Below are 10,822 nucleotides of genomic sequence, written 5' to 3' on the forward strand. Positions count from 1 at the left end.
ACATTTTTTTTTAATTGAAAGCAGATTAATGTGAAAAGATATCATTCGCCAAAAGATGTGCACGAAATAAAATCGCTAAAAATAATTGCTAACTTTTAGATTTATTCTCAGTAAAACCCATTTCTAGCTCCAAGCTACTTGATTTCCTGTTATAGATTTTTTTTTCTTCAAATTGGTTTTTGATTAATTCTTTTTGCATGAGTAGGCTTCCTTTTTTATTATTATCACTGGGGTGCAATATGCCACTTATAATCATCCAATGCGCCACAGGTTGGTCATTCCTGTTCAAGCTGGTTCCTAATGTTTTATCTCACCGTTAGAGGCTAGGCAGTTTGGATCAAATGTGAGATTATAAGGGGGACTTGATAAACTCCCTTAATAAACCTAATGAAGAGTCTCAGCCTATAGCATCATCTGTTTCTTCCCTCATAGACGCTGCTTAACCCACTAGTTCCTCCAGCATTCTGCGTGTGTCAACTGACAATGAGCTTTATTGGTTCAGTTAAAAGCACTTGACTCATACAAAACTAACCATCTGCGCACACCTACCAGGATTCTCTGACCCACTCTAAGCAGTCAAAAAAAAGGTAACACACAGGAATAAGAGTCTATGCTGGCCAGATATTCCTCTTGATCCTGATGTACAGTAATTTCCACATTTCTGATATGCATTCATCCACTTATGTGATGGTGGGTCCTCAGAACTGTTGCTGCCTGTGTTCCTGAAATCCTCCATTCTTATCCGTATTGATCTTGTTGGCTCAGACTCATCTGGCTGACCTATGTTACCCGCTCACTGGACCAGCCCCAAGGCTACAACCAGTATTATTTTATGGATCTTACCCCAGACTTGTGCTTCAGATAACTTCCTTTGTTCTTTCTTAATCAGACCAGTTCAAACTATTTTACCCAGTCCAACCAAACTCTGGGCTCAGGCTACCTACCTCAGGTATTAGGCTGTTTTTTCTATAAGCCTACCATTTCTACATAAACAATTAAACAGCATCTTCTTTGGAAATCGTGCCGGGTTTAGCAGATCATCAGCAGGAACCTCACTGTGTCTGTTTTCAATTGCCAGCCCCAGCATGAACCAGTTCACAAAAGGGTGGCTGCAAGAACAGTCCTACAAAATGGTTGTATCCATTCTTCAACCACATGGTAAGAACAAAGACATTTGTTTTGTCTGCTTCCATTGTTTTTGGCTCATTCCTGTTCGCTTATTAGTAGAGGTACAGGGGCAGAACAGTTGGGAAAGGATACGGAGAATAGGCAGAAAGGCACAGAGGGAAAGCAGCAGCAGTAGAGGTTTGATTAACAGAGCAGCAGAAGAACGGTGTGGGGGAAATGGAGAGGTGCAGAGAGGAATGTGGAAAGGGAATGAGGTCAAGAGAGGTAAAAGCAGCTTGTGTGTGTTGTGAGAAAAGCCATTTACAGAGTGTGACTGGAATAAAAGGATGTATCTGATGTGAGGTCCCATCTCAAATCCTCATTTAGTCAGTTAATGAGTGGAAAGGGGGTGTGTGAACATTTGCATGGTGTCATAAAGCATGGTAACATCTTTCAGCCAAGCTCGTCTGTGCTGAACAAGATCCCACCTAAGCTAGGCTCATATACCTACATATCTCTCCAAACTTTTCATACTCATGTACTTGTCTAAATGTGTTTTTTTAAGTGATGTTATTTACCTGCCTTAAATAATGAATCCTGTGTTGGCTCATCCCATATATCAAATTTCTCCTCAGCTCAAATCTGTGCCTTCTAGTTTTTGGTTCTATTTCCCTGAGAAAAGACTGGCTATATTCATCCTATTTCTGCCCCCTCATGCTTTTATACACCTCTATAGGTTATCCTTCAGTCTCCTATGTTTCAAGGAATAAAGTCTAGTCCACCCAACCTCTCCCTATAAATACCAGAAAATCTGCAGATGCTGGCAATTCAAGAAACACACAAAATGCTGGAGGAACTTGACAGGTCAGAGAAAAGAATAAATAGTCGCCATTTTGGACCGAGACCCTTCATGAGTCCTGATGAAGTTTCAAGGCCTGAAACATTAACTGGTTACTCTTTTCCATAGAGGCTGCCTAGCCTGCTGAGTTCCTCCAGCACTTTGTGTGTGTTACTCTCCCTATAAGCTCAGGCCTACAGTCCTGGAAACATTCTTGTAAATAATATTTACTTCCTTTCCAACACCATTTTCTATGAACAAAGCTGTGGTATCTCCAACTGACCTGGGTATGTGTATTTTCAATTTTCAGAAGTTTCATTTTTAAGTAGATAAGACTTCAAATTTCAGGAGTACAAAGTAAATTTATTATGGAAGTACATATATGTTACTATTTACAATCATGAGATTCATTTTTTGCAAGCATACTCAATAAATCCATTAACCATATTAGAATCAACGAAAGACCATACCAACAACAAACAGCCAGGGTGCAAAAGACAAATAAACTGTGCAAATAGAAAAAGAAAATAATAAATGAGCAATAAAATTGAGAACATGAGATAGAATCTTAGAACATGAGTCCATAGGTAGTGGGAACAGTTCAAAATCAGTATTGGGTTTAATATCACTGGCATATGTTGTGAAATTTGATCAGTGATGGAGCAAGTGAAGTTATCTTTTCTGGTCCAGGAGTAAGAGGCACAAATGTTTAAGTGAGTAGGTTTCAGGATTGCTGAGCAGGACCTTAAAAGAGGCACTTACAGAGACCATTGGTTAATATTTGATTGGTTGCTGCCAATTAGCCAACAAAAATACATTAGGCTCAAGTAGACCTTTGGAGCAGCTATAGTGGATGTGGGCCAATGTTAGAATGGGGAGATAGGCTCACAAGACTGAAAAGGAGAAGGGGAAGTGAAGGTAAGGTCTCTTGTTGCACAGGTGGAGCTGTGAGAATGGCAGTAGGAAGTGTTATGCTCCTGCAAGATGTGGAAATCAGGCAATCCTCTATTGTCCTGATCAGTGTACTTGCGAAAGTAAACTTACTATACTCCATACAGGCATATTCGGGAGCTGGAGTTCCATGAACTTCGGATCATTTAGATGGGGGGGTGGAGTTGTTGAAGGAATAATATACAGGAGTTACAGGGAGGCAATGAAACCTAGGATGAAGATAGGTGACCATCAGGAAGGGAAAAGGAACATCAGTCAATTCAGGGTACCCCAGTTCCTCAGTAACTTACCATTTTGGATACTGTAAGGTAGACAACCTACTGCCACTGTCTGGCTTTGTCCTTCAGAATGGTAGGGGGAAGAAGAGAGCAGTAGTTATCGGGGGGATCATTGGTTAAGGTAACAACAGGAGACTGTGGAGAAGAATGAGGTTCTGAATAGTATTGTTGCCTTCAATGTACCAGGGTCAGAAACATCTTGATCTACTCCATGTGGTTTTTAAGGGTAAGGGTGAGCAGCCCAAAGTCATGACATATATTGATACCAATGGCATATTTAGAAAAAGGGATGAGGTCCTGAAGAGTGCATATAAGGAGTTAAGGAGGAAGCTAAAAAGCAGAACTTAAGGACAGTAATCGCTGGACTGCTGCCTCCATCCATGAGGGTAAAATGAGGATAATATGGCAGACGAATGTATGGATGAAGAGTTGGTGCAGGGGGTAGAGTTGTGGATCATTGGGATCTCTTGGAGAAGATATGACCTGTGCAAAAGAGACAGATTACGCTTGTTGAACTTGAGAAGGACTAATGTTCTTGTGAGTAGATTTGCTGGAGTTGTTGGAAGTATTTGAGCTAGGTGTGGGAGCCAAATGTTAGGTCAGATGATGGAGTAGTTGGTGTAAAGGTAGATGTTATATACAGAGAGATTCTGAAGAAGGATCAAGTACAAATGCAATCAATTGGATGGTTGAAATGTGTTTACTGTAAGAAGTATCAACAATAAAGGTGAGTTTAGAGCATGAATCAGTGCATGGAATGATGATGTGACTATTTCAGAGATTTGGGGCTGTCACAAGAGCTAATCAGGGATAATATCACAGTTGCAGAAAGGATGGGAATAATGAAGTCACATCATAGGTTATTTCAGCTTCCCTAATGTTGACAAGCATCTCCTTAGTGCAAAAGGATTAGATGGGCAGAATTTGTTAGATGTGTCCAGGAAGGATTCCTGTCACAATATGTGGACAGGCTGACTAGAGATTAGTCCATCCAGGATCTAGTACTGGCAATGAACCTGGCTAGCTGACAGGTTTCTCAGAGCAAGCATTATTTCGGAAATAGTGACTATTACACCCTGACTTTAGAATTGACTATAGCAGGAATAGGAACAGGCAGTATGGGGAAGTATTTAATTGAGGGAGGGCTAATTATAATGCTACTGGCCAGGAACTTGGGAGCATAAACTGGGAACAGATATCTCAGCGACATACACAGCCAAAATGTGGAGCTTGTTTAGAGACCACTTGCCATGTGTTCAGAATATGTTTGTTTCATTGAGACAGGGTAAGGATGGTAGGGTGAAGGGGTCATCTTTGACAAAAGAGGTGGTTCATTTAGTCAAGGGAAAGAAGAAAATATACTTGGGGGTTCAGAAAACAATAATTAGACAGGCTCTTGAGAATTATAAGGTAGCCAGGAAGGAGCTTACGAAGGAACTTAGAAGAGCTACAAACAGAAGATGACACAGGAGGACATTAGTGATTAAGACAAAGGGAAACCCCAAGAACAGGGATGAATAGTGAGAGAGTAGGATTGAACAGAAATATAGAGGGAAACGTAGCTGGGGGTGAAGGAGGTAGGAGAGGTCTTAAATGAGTACTTAGTTTCAGTGTTCTCAAGGAAGAGGGGCTTTGATGAATGTGAGATCAACGTAAAATGTTCTAATGTGCTGGAACATGTTGAGGTTAAGAAAGAGGATGTGTTGGAGCTTCTGAAAGCATGAGAATAGCTGTCCCCACAGCCAAAAGGGATATAGAAACATAGGAAACCTACGGCACAATACTGGCCCTTCAGCCCACAAAGCTGTGCCAAACATGTCCTTAAATTATCTAGGGTTACCCATATATTCCAAGTTACTACAGGAAGTGAGAGAAGAGATTACTGCAGCTTCAGTGACAATCTTTTGCTGTCACCCAGACCACAGGAGTGGCATCAAAGGATTGGAGGATGGTGAGTGTAGTTTGTTTTCAAGAAATGTAATAGGGATAATCATGGGAGTTCTTTAACAGTGAGTCTTACATAATGGTGGGCAAACCAACCAATTTTATGAACAGGATTTATTAGCAGTTGGAGAAGCATAGTCGTATAAGGATTATCAGTATGGCTCTGTGAGCCTGAGTGTTTTTATTTTGAGTAGGTGACAAAACAAGCTGAAGCTAGTGATGGATGTGATGCATATGGAATTTAATAAGATAGTTGATAAAGTTCCCCATTGTAGGCACATCCAGAAAGTCATAAGACATTGGATTCATGAATATTGGCTGTTTAGTATTGGACTTCACCTGGGAACGGAAGGCAAAGTATGGTAGTAAACAGCATATTGTGACTGAAGGTCAATGAATAGTGGTGTTCCGCATGGATCTGTTCTGGGACTCCTGCACTTTGTAATTTTTATAAATGACCTTAATGAGGAAATGAAGTGGGTTAGTATTTTGCCAGTGGCACAGATTGGAGGTGCTGTGGGTACTGTGTAAGGTTGTCACAGTTTAAAATAGGATATAGATGGAATGCAGAGTTGTATGTTGATAGAGTTCAATGCAGAAATGTGAAGTGATACAGTTTGGAAGATTGAACATGAAGATGGTGACAAGGTTAATGGTAGGATTCTTACTAGTTTGGAGAAACAGAGATCCACAGAGCTCTCAGTGTTGCCTCACAAGTTGATAGTGGTTAAGAAGGCAAATGATGTTGGCCTTCAGTAGTCAGGGGAGTGAGTTGAAGAGCTGCAAGGAAATGTTGCAGCTCTATAAAACTCTGGTCAAGCCAGTTGTGATCACCTCAAATCAGGAAGGATTTGGAAGATTTAGAGAGGGTGCAGAAGCGATTTACTAGGGTGCTGCTTGGTTTAGGAGACATGTTCTATGAGAAAAGGTTGAGTGAGCTAGTTTTTCTCTTTGTAGTATCAGAGGATGAGAGGCATAGATAGAGTGGGCAGTTGGCAGTCTTTTTCCCCCAGTCTAATGCCAGAGGATCTCTGATTAAGGTAGTGGTGGAAAATTTAGGGGAGGTGTAAGGGGCTGTGCTTTTTTTTTTGCATAGACTGGTGGGTGCCTGGACCATATTGCTGGGATAGTGGTAGAGGCTGTTAGTATAGGGACATTGAAAGTACTCTTAACTAGGCACATGGATGTAGGAAAATAGGAGGGTTATGGGCTCTGGAACAGGGAAAGGTTAGATTGATTGCAAGTAGCTTTATTGAGACTGAAAGACCTGTATTGTGTTGTTCTGATTTACATTCTATTTTCTATTCACAGGAACCCTCCAGGAATGTCAGTATTTACAGGTGTGGTCTCAGGCAGATGTCAAGTTTTGAATGTTCCAAAACGCTTTGATACACAAATGTTTGAAAAAACAATAACTGGCAGAGCCAAGCTACTGAGCACCCAAGGCTCCTGAACCTGCTGACTCTTGTGTTTGTAAATTATGGTATTATCAAAGGACATCAGCAAAATCCATACGTCCATCCTTTTATATGTACCATTCATTTACATAGAGTGTGTAATACCTATTCTACCAGCCTGAAACAGACTGATTAATCCCTCCTCTTTAGATTTCAGGTCTTCCCTCAACTACCGCCTCCAAAACTCTGACTGTATTTGTCAAAGACAGACTTCCCTTTAGTCTGAGCCTGCGGACAGAGATTTGGGAGCAATGCAAGACCTGAGAAGGCATGAACCTCTGGGTGACTCCTGAAGCCGGGCACTGATGAGAATAAAAGCAGGAGATGTGGCAGATCAATGAAGTAGAGAAGAGAGGTGCAGGTGCACTGAAGAGCCAAGGCTGATTGTCATTCTAATAAGGGACTAGCAGCTAGATGGCATTAAAATTTATTGCTCTCAGATGTGAAAAATCGTATTGTGATGCTAAACACCAAAATCATCAGATCCCTGTGTTCAATGATATATTAACATTTGTATGTTCTGCTGTAGCTTTCGAACAGCTGCTTAATTAAAAGAATTTTGTCAATTTTACACTTAATTTGGAATTTGATTAATAAATCCATTCCAATCAAAGTTATTTATTGAATCAAAGACAAGATATAAAATGTGTTACAAAAATCCTATTAGTGAAACAGTGACAGCTTGCGTTACAAGTTTCACATTTATGCAACGATTTCTCTAGGATATTAAACACCTTTGATGATTGTATTGAGAAGGTTCTTTTCCTCAAGTTCCAAGTTTATTGTCTTCCAACCATATAAGTGTACAGTGCCAAATGGGATAATGTTCCTCCTGGGCAAAACACAGTGCATATAACTCCCACACACAACACATAAAATAATATTACCACAGATAAGATCATAAGATACAGGAGCAGAATTAGACCATTTGGCCTATCGAGTCTGTTCTGCGATTTCATCATTGCTGATCTATTTCCCTCTCAGCCTCAGTCTCCTGCATTCTCCCTGTAATCCTTCTTACCCTGACTAATCAAGAACCTATCAACCTACGCCTTACATATACCCAATGACCTGGTCTCCACAGCCGCCTGTGGCAATGAACTCCATAGATTCACCACTCTCTGGCTGAAGAAATTCCTCCTCATCTCATGGATGTCCTTTCATTCTAAGGTTGTGTGCTCTGGTCTTAAACTCCCCCCAGCATCTCCACATCTACTCTATTGAAGCCTTTCAACATTTGATAAGCTTCAATGGGATTCTTCTGAATTCCACTGAGTACTGGCCCAGAGTCATCAACTGCTCCTCAAATGACAAGCCTTTCAATCCCAGAATAATTTTCTTGAACCTCCTTTGAACCCTCTCCAATGTCAGCACATACTTTCTTAGAATTTTTTTTGCCCAAAACTGCTCAAAATATTTCAAGTGAGGCCTAATTTATAAAGCCTTAACATTACGTCCTTGCTTTTATATTCTAGTCCTCTCGAAATGAATGCCAACATCACATTTGCCTTCTTTGTCACTGAATGAGTCTTCAAATTAACCTTTAGGAAATCCTTCATGAGGCAGGCCCTGATGGGGTATCTGGTAAAGCTCTGAAAACTTGTGCCAACCAACGGGCAGGTGTATTTAAAAACATTTTCAGACTCTCACTGCCACGGTCGGAAGTTCCTACCTGCTTCAAAAGGTAGGTTATACCTTATACCAGTTATACCTTACACCTTCTTAGACACTTATACCAGTGTCTAAGAAGAATAGTGTGAGCTGCCTTAATTACTGTTGTCCAGTAGCGCTCACATCTAAGGTGATAAATTGCATTGAGAGGTTGGTCATGACTAGAATAAGCTTTTTAAGCAAGGACCTGGCCTCACCGCAGTAGGTCTACGGCAGACACAATCTCAATGGCTGTTCACATGGCCTTAGATCACCTGGACAATAAAAACACCTATGTCAGGATGCTGTTTGTTGTCTATAGCTTAGCATTTCACACTATCTTTCCCACAGTCCTGATAGATAAGCTACAGAACCTGGGCTTCTGTACCTCCCTCTGCAATTGGATCCTTGACTTCCTAACTGGAAGACCACAATCTGTGTTGATTGGTGATAATATCTTCACCTCACTCCTCAGTGGTGTGTGCTTAGCCTACGCTCTATTCTCTCTGTACTCATGACTGTGTGGCTAAGCATAGCTCAAACACCATTTATAAATTCTCTGATGATGCAACGATTGTTGGTAGACTCTCATATGGAGACAGGAAGGCATACAGGAGCGAGATATGCCAACTAGTGGAGTGGTGTCACAGCAACAACCTTGCACTCAATGTCATTAAGATGAAAGAGCCGATTGTGGACTTCAGGAAAGGTAAGATGAAGGAACACAAACAAATCCTCAAAGAGGGATAAGAAATGGAGAGAGTGAGAAACCGTAAGTTCTTGGGTGTCAAGATCTCTGAGGTTCTAACCTGGTCCTAGCATATTGATGCAGTTATAAAGAAGACAAGGCAGTGGCTGTAATTTGTTAGGAATTTGAGGAGATTCAGTTTGTCACCTAAGACAATCAAAAATTTCTACAGATGTACTGTGGAGAGCATTCTGACAGGCTCCACCTGTCTGGTATGGGGGGAGGGGAACTGAAAGAAGCTACAGAAAGTTGTAAAATTAATCAGCTCCACCTTGGGTACTAGCCCCAGTAGTATCCAGGCCACCTTCAACGAGCAGTGCCTCAAAAATGTGGTATCCACTGTTAAGGACCCCCATCACCTGGGCCCTGTCCTCTTTTCATTGTTACCAATAGGAAGGAGGTACAGAAGCCTGAAGGCACACACTCAGCGATTCAGGATCAGCTTTTTCCCCTCTGCCATACGATTCCTAAATGGGCATTAAACCTGTGAACACTGCCTGACTTTCTAAATATATATATAATTTCTGTTTTGCTCTATTTATATTCTGTTTAATATACATATATACTTAATGTAATTGATTTACTTCTTTCTTTATTTTCAACTATTACATTGTACTGCTGCTGCTAAGTCAACGAATTTCACGACACGTGCCGGAGGTATTAAACCTGATTCTGACTCTGACTCCCAAGTCCCTTTGCACTTCTCACTTTTAAATTTTCTCTCCACTTAGTAAATAGCCTATGCTTTTATTTCTTCCACCAAAGTGTATGACCGTATAATTCCCGACACTGTATTCCATCTGCTACTTCTTAGCCCATTCTCCGAATCTGTCTAAGTCTTTCTGTAACCCCTCTGCTTCCTCAACACTACCTGCCCCTCCACCTCTCTTTGTATCATCTACAAAGCCATCAATTCGATCATCCAAATCAATTTCATATAATATAAAACCAGCAGTACCAACACATACCTCTGTAGAACACCACTAGTCACTGGCATCAATGAAGAAAAGGTTCCCTTTATTCCCACTCTTTGCCTCCTGCCAATCAGCCAATGCTCCATCCATGCTAGAATACCATTGACTCTTAACTTAAGCAGCCTCATATGTGGCACCTTGTCGAAGGCCTTCTAGAAATCCACAACATCCACCGATTCTCTTTTAAAAAATAGTAAGGTGCATATACGATACGAGTTTAAAAAAAGTAAACAGTATAACGCTATGTGATGAGACCTGGGTGGTGGCAGGGAGTTTAGTCTTGGGGGAAGAAACTGTTTCCCATCCCAACAGTTGTTGACCTGATGTTACTGTGCCTCCTGTCTGATGGTAGGAGTCAAGGAGGTTGTTGGCTGGATGGGAGAGATCATTGACAATGCTAAGGGCCCGCGTACGCAGCGCTCTTGATAATGGGGGGAAGGGGAGCCCCGATGATCCTCTCCTCCTCCTCTCTGCCCAGTCTTTTAATCGAAAAATATTAATTAACTATCACAGGTTACGAAGTTTATATTGGGAACGAGTGAAACATTAAATGAAATAATCAAGGCCAATTGCCTTCTCTTTCTCGTGTCCAAATAGGCACTTTGTCCGTCGTCTTTAAACATTCGATTGGTTTCCCAAACTGTGATTCAACAGCAAGCAGATCATGGGAGAAGAGTTTGAAAACCAATTCATCAGACCTAGCAGAACTTGCAGGGCTATATTAATTATACATTACAATTATCACTATATTGTAATATTGCCAGGGAGGTTCGGGAAGCCGAGTTCCTCACCCTAAACGGTAGAGTCCGTCACGATCAGTGCTTTATCCAGTACACATTATAAACCCCACCTCTCCCGATGCGGTTTGAGACGAT

The 10,822-nt window shown here is 41.2% G+C and overlaps 1 protein-coding gene across 1 annotated transcript in view; it reads left to right on the plus strand.

Moving 5' to 3' along the window:
• slc25a14 (solute carrier family 25 member 14) overlaps positions 1 to 7,265 on the plus strand; it is a 58,739-nt gene extending 51,474 nt beyond the window's left edge. Inside the window, exons 10-11 of the transcript XR_009513591.1 lie at positions 1,079 to 1,158; positions 6,430 to 7,265. The gene's annotated coding sequence lies outside the window, so the exon portion shown is untranslated. The remainder of the gene's footprint in view (positions 1 to 1,078; positions 1,159 to 6,429) is intronic.
• Positions 7,266 to 10,822: the final 3,557 nt, after the last annotated feature.

The sequence above is a fragment of the Hypanus sabinus genome, chromosome 8 (genome assembly GCF_030144855.1).
Source record: "Hypanus sabinus isolate sHypSab1 chromosome 8, sHypSab1.hap1, whole genome shotgun sequence".
Lineage (NCBI taxonomy): Eukaryota > Metazoa > Chordata > Chondrichthyes > Myliobatiformes > Dasyatidae > Hypanus > Hypanus sabinus.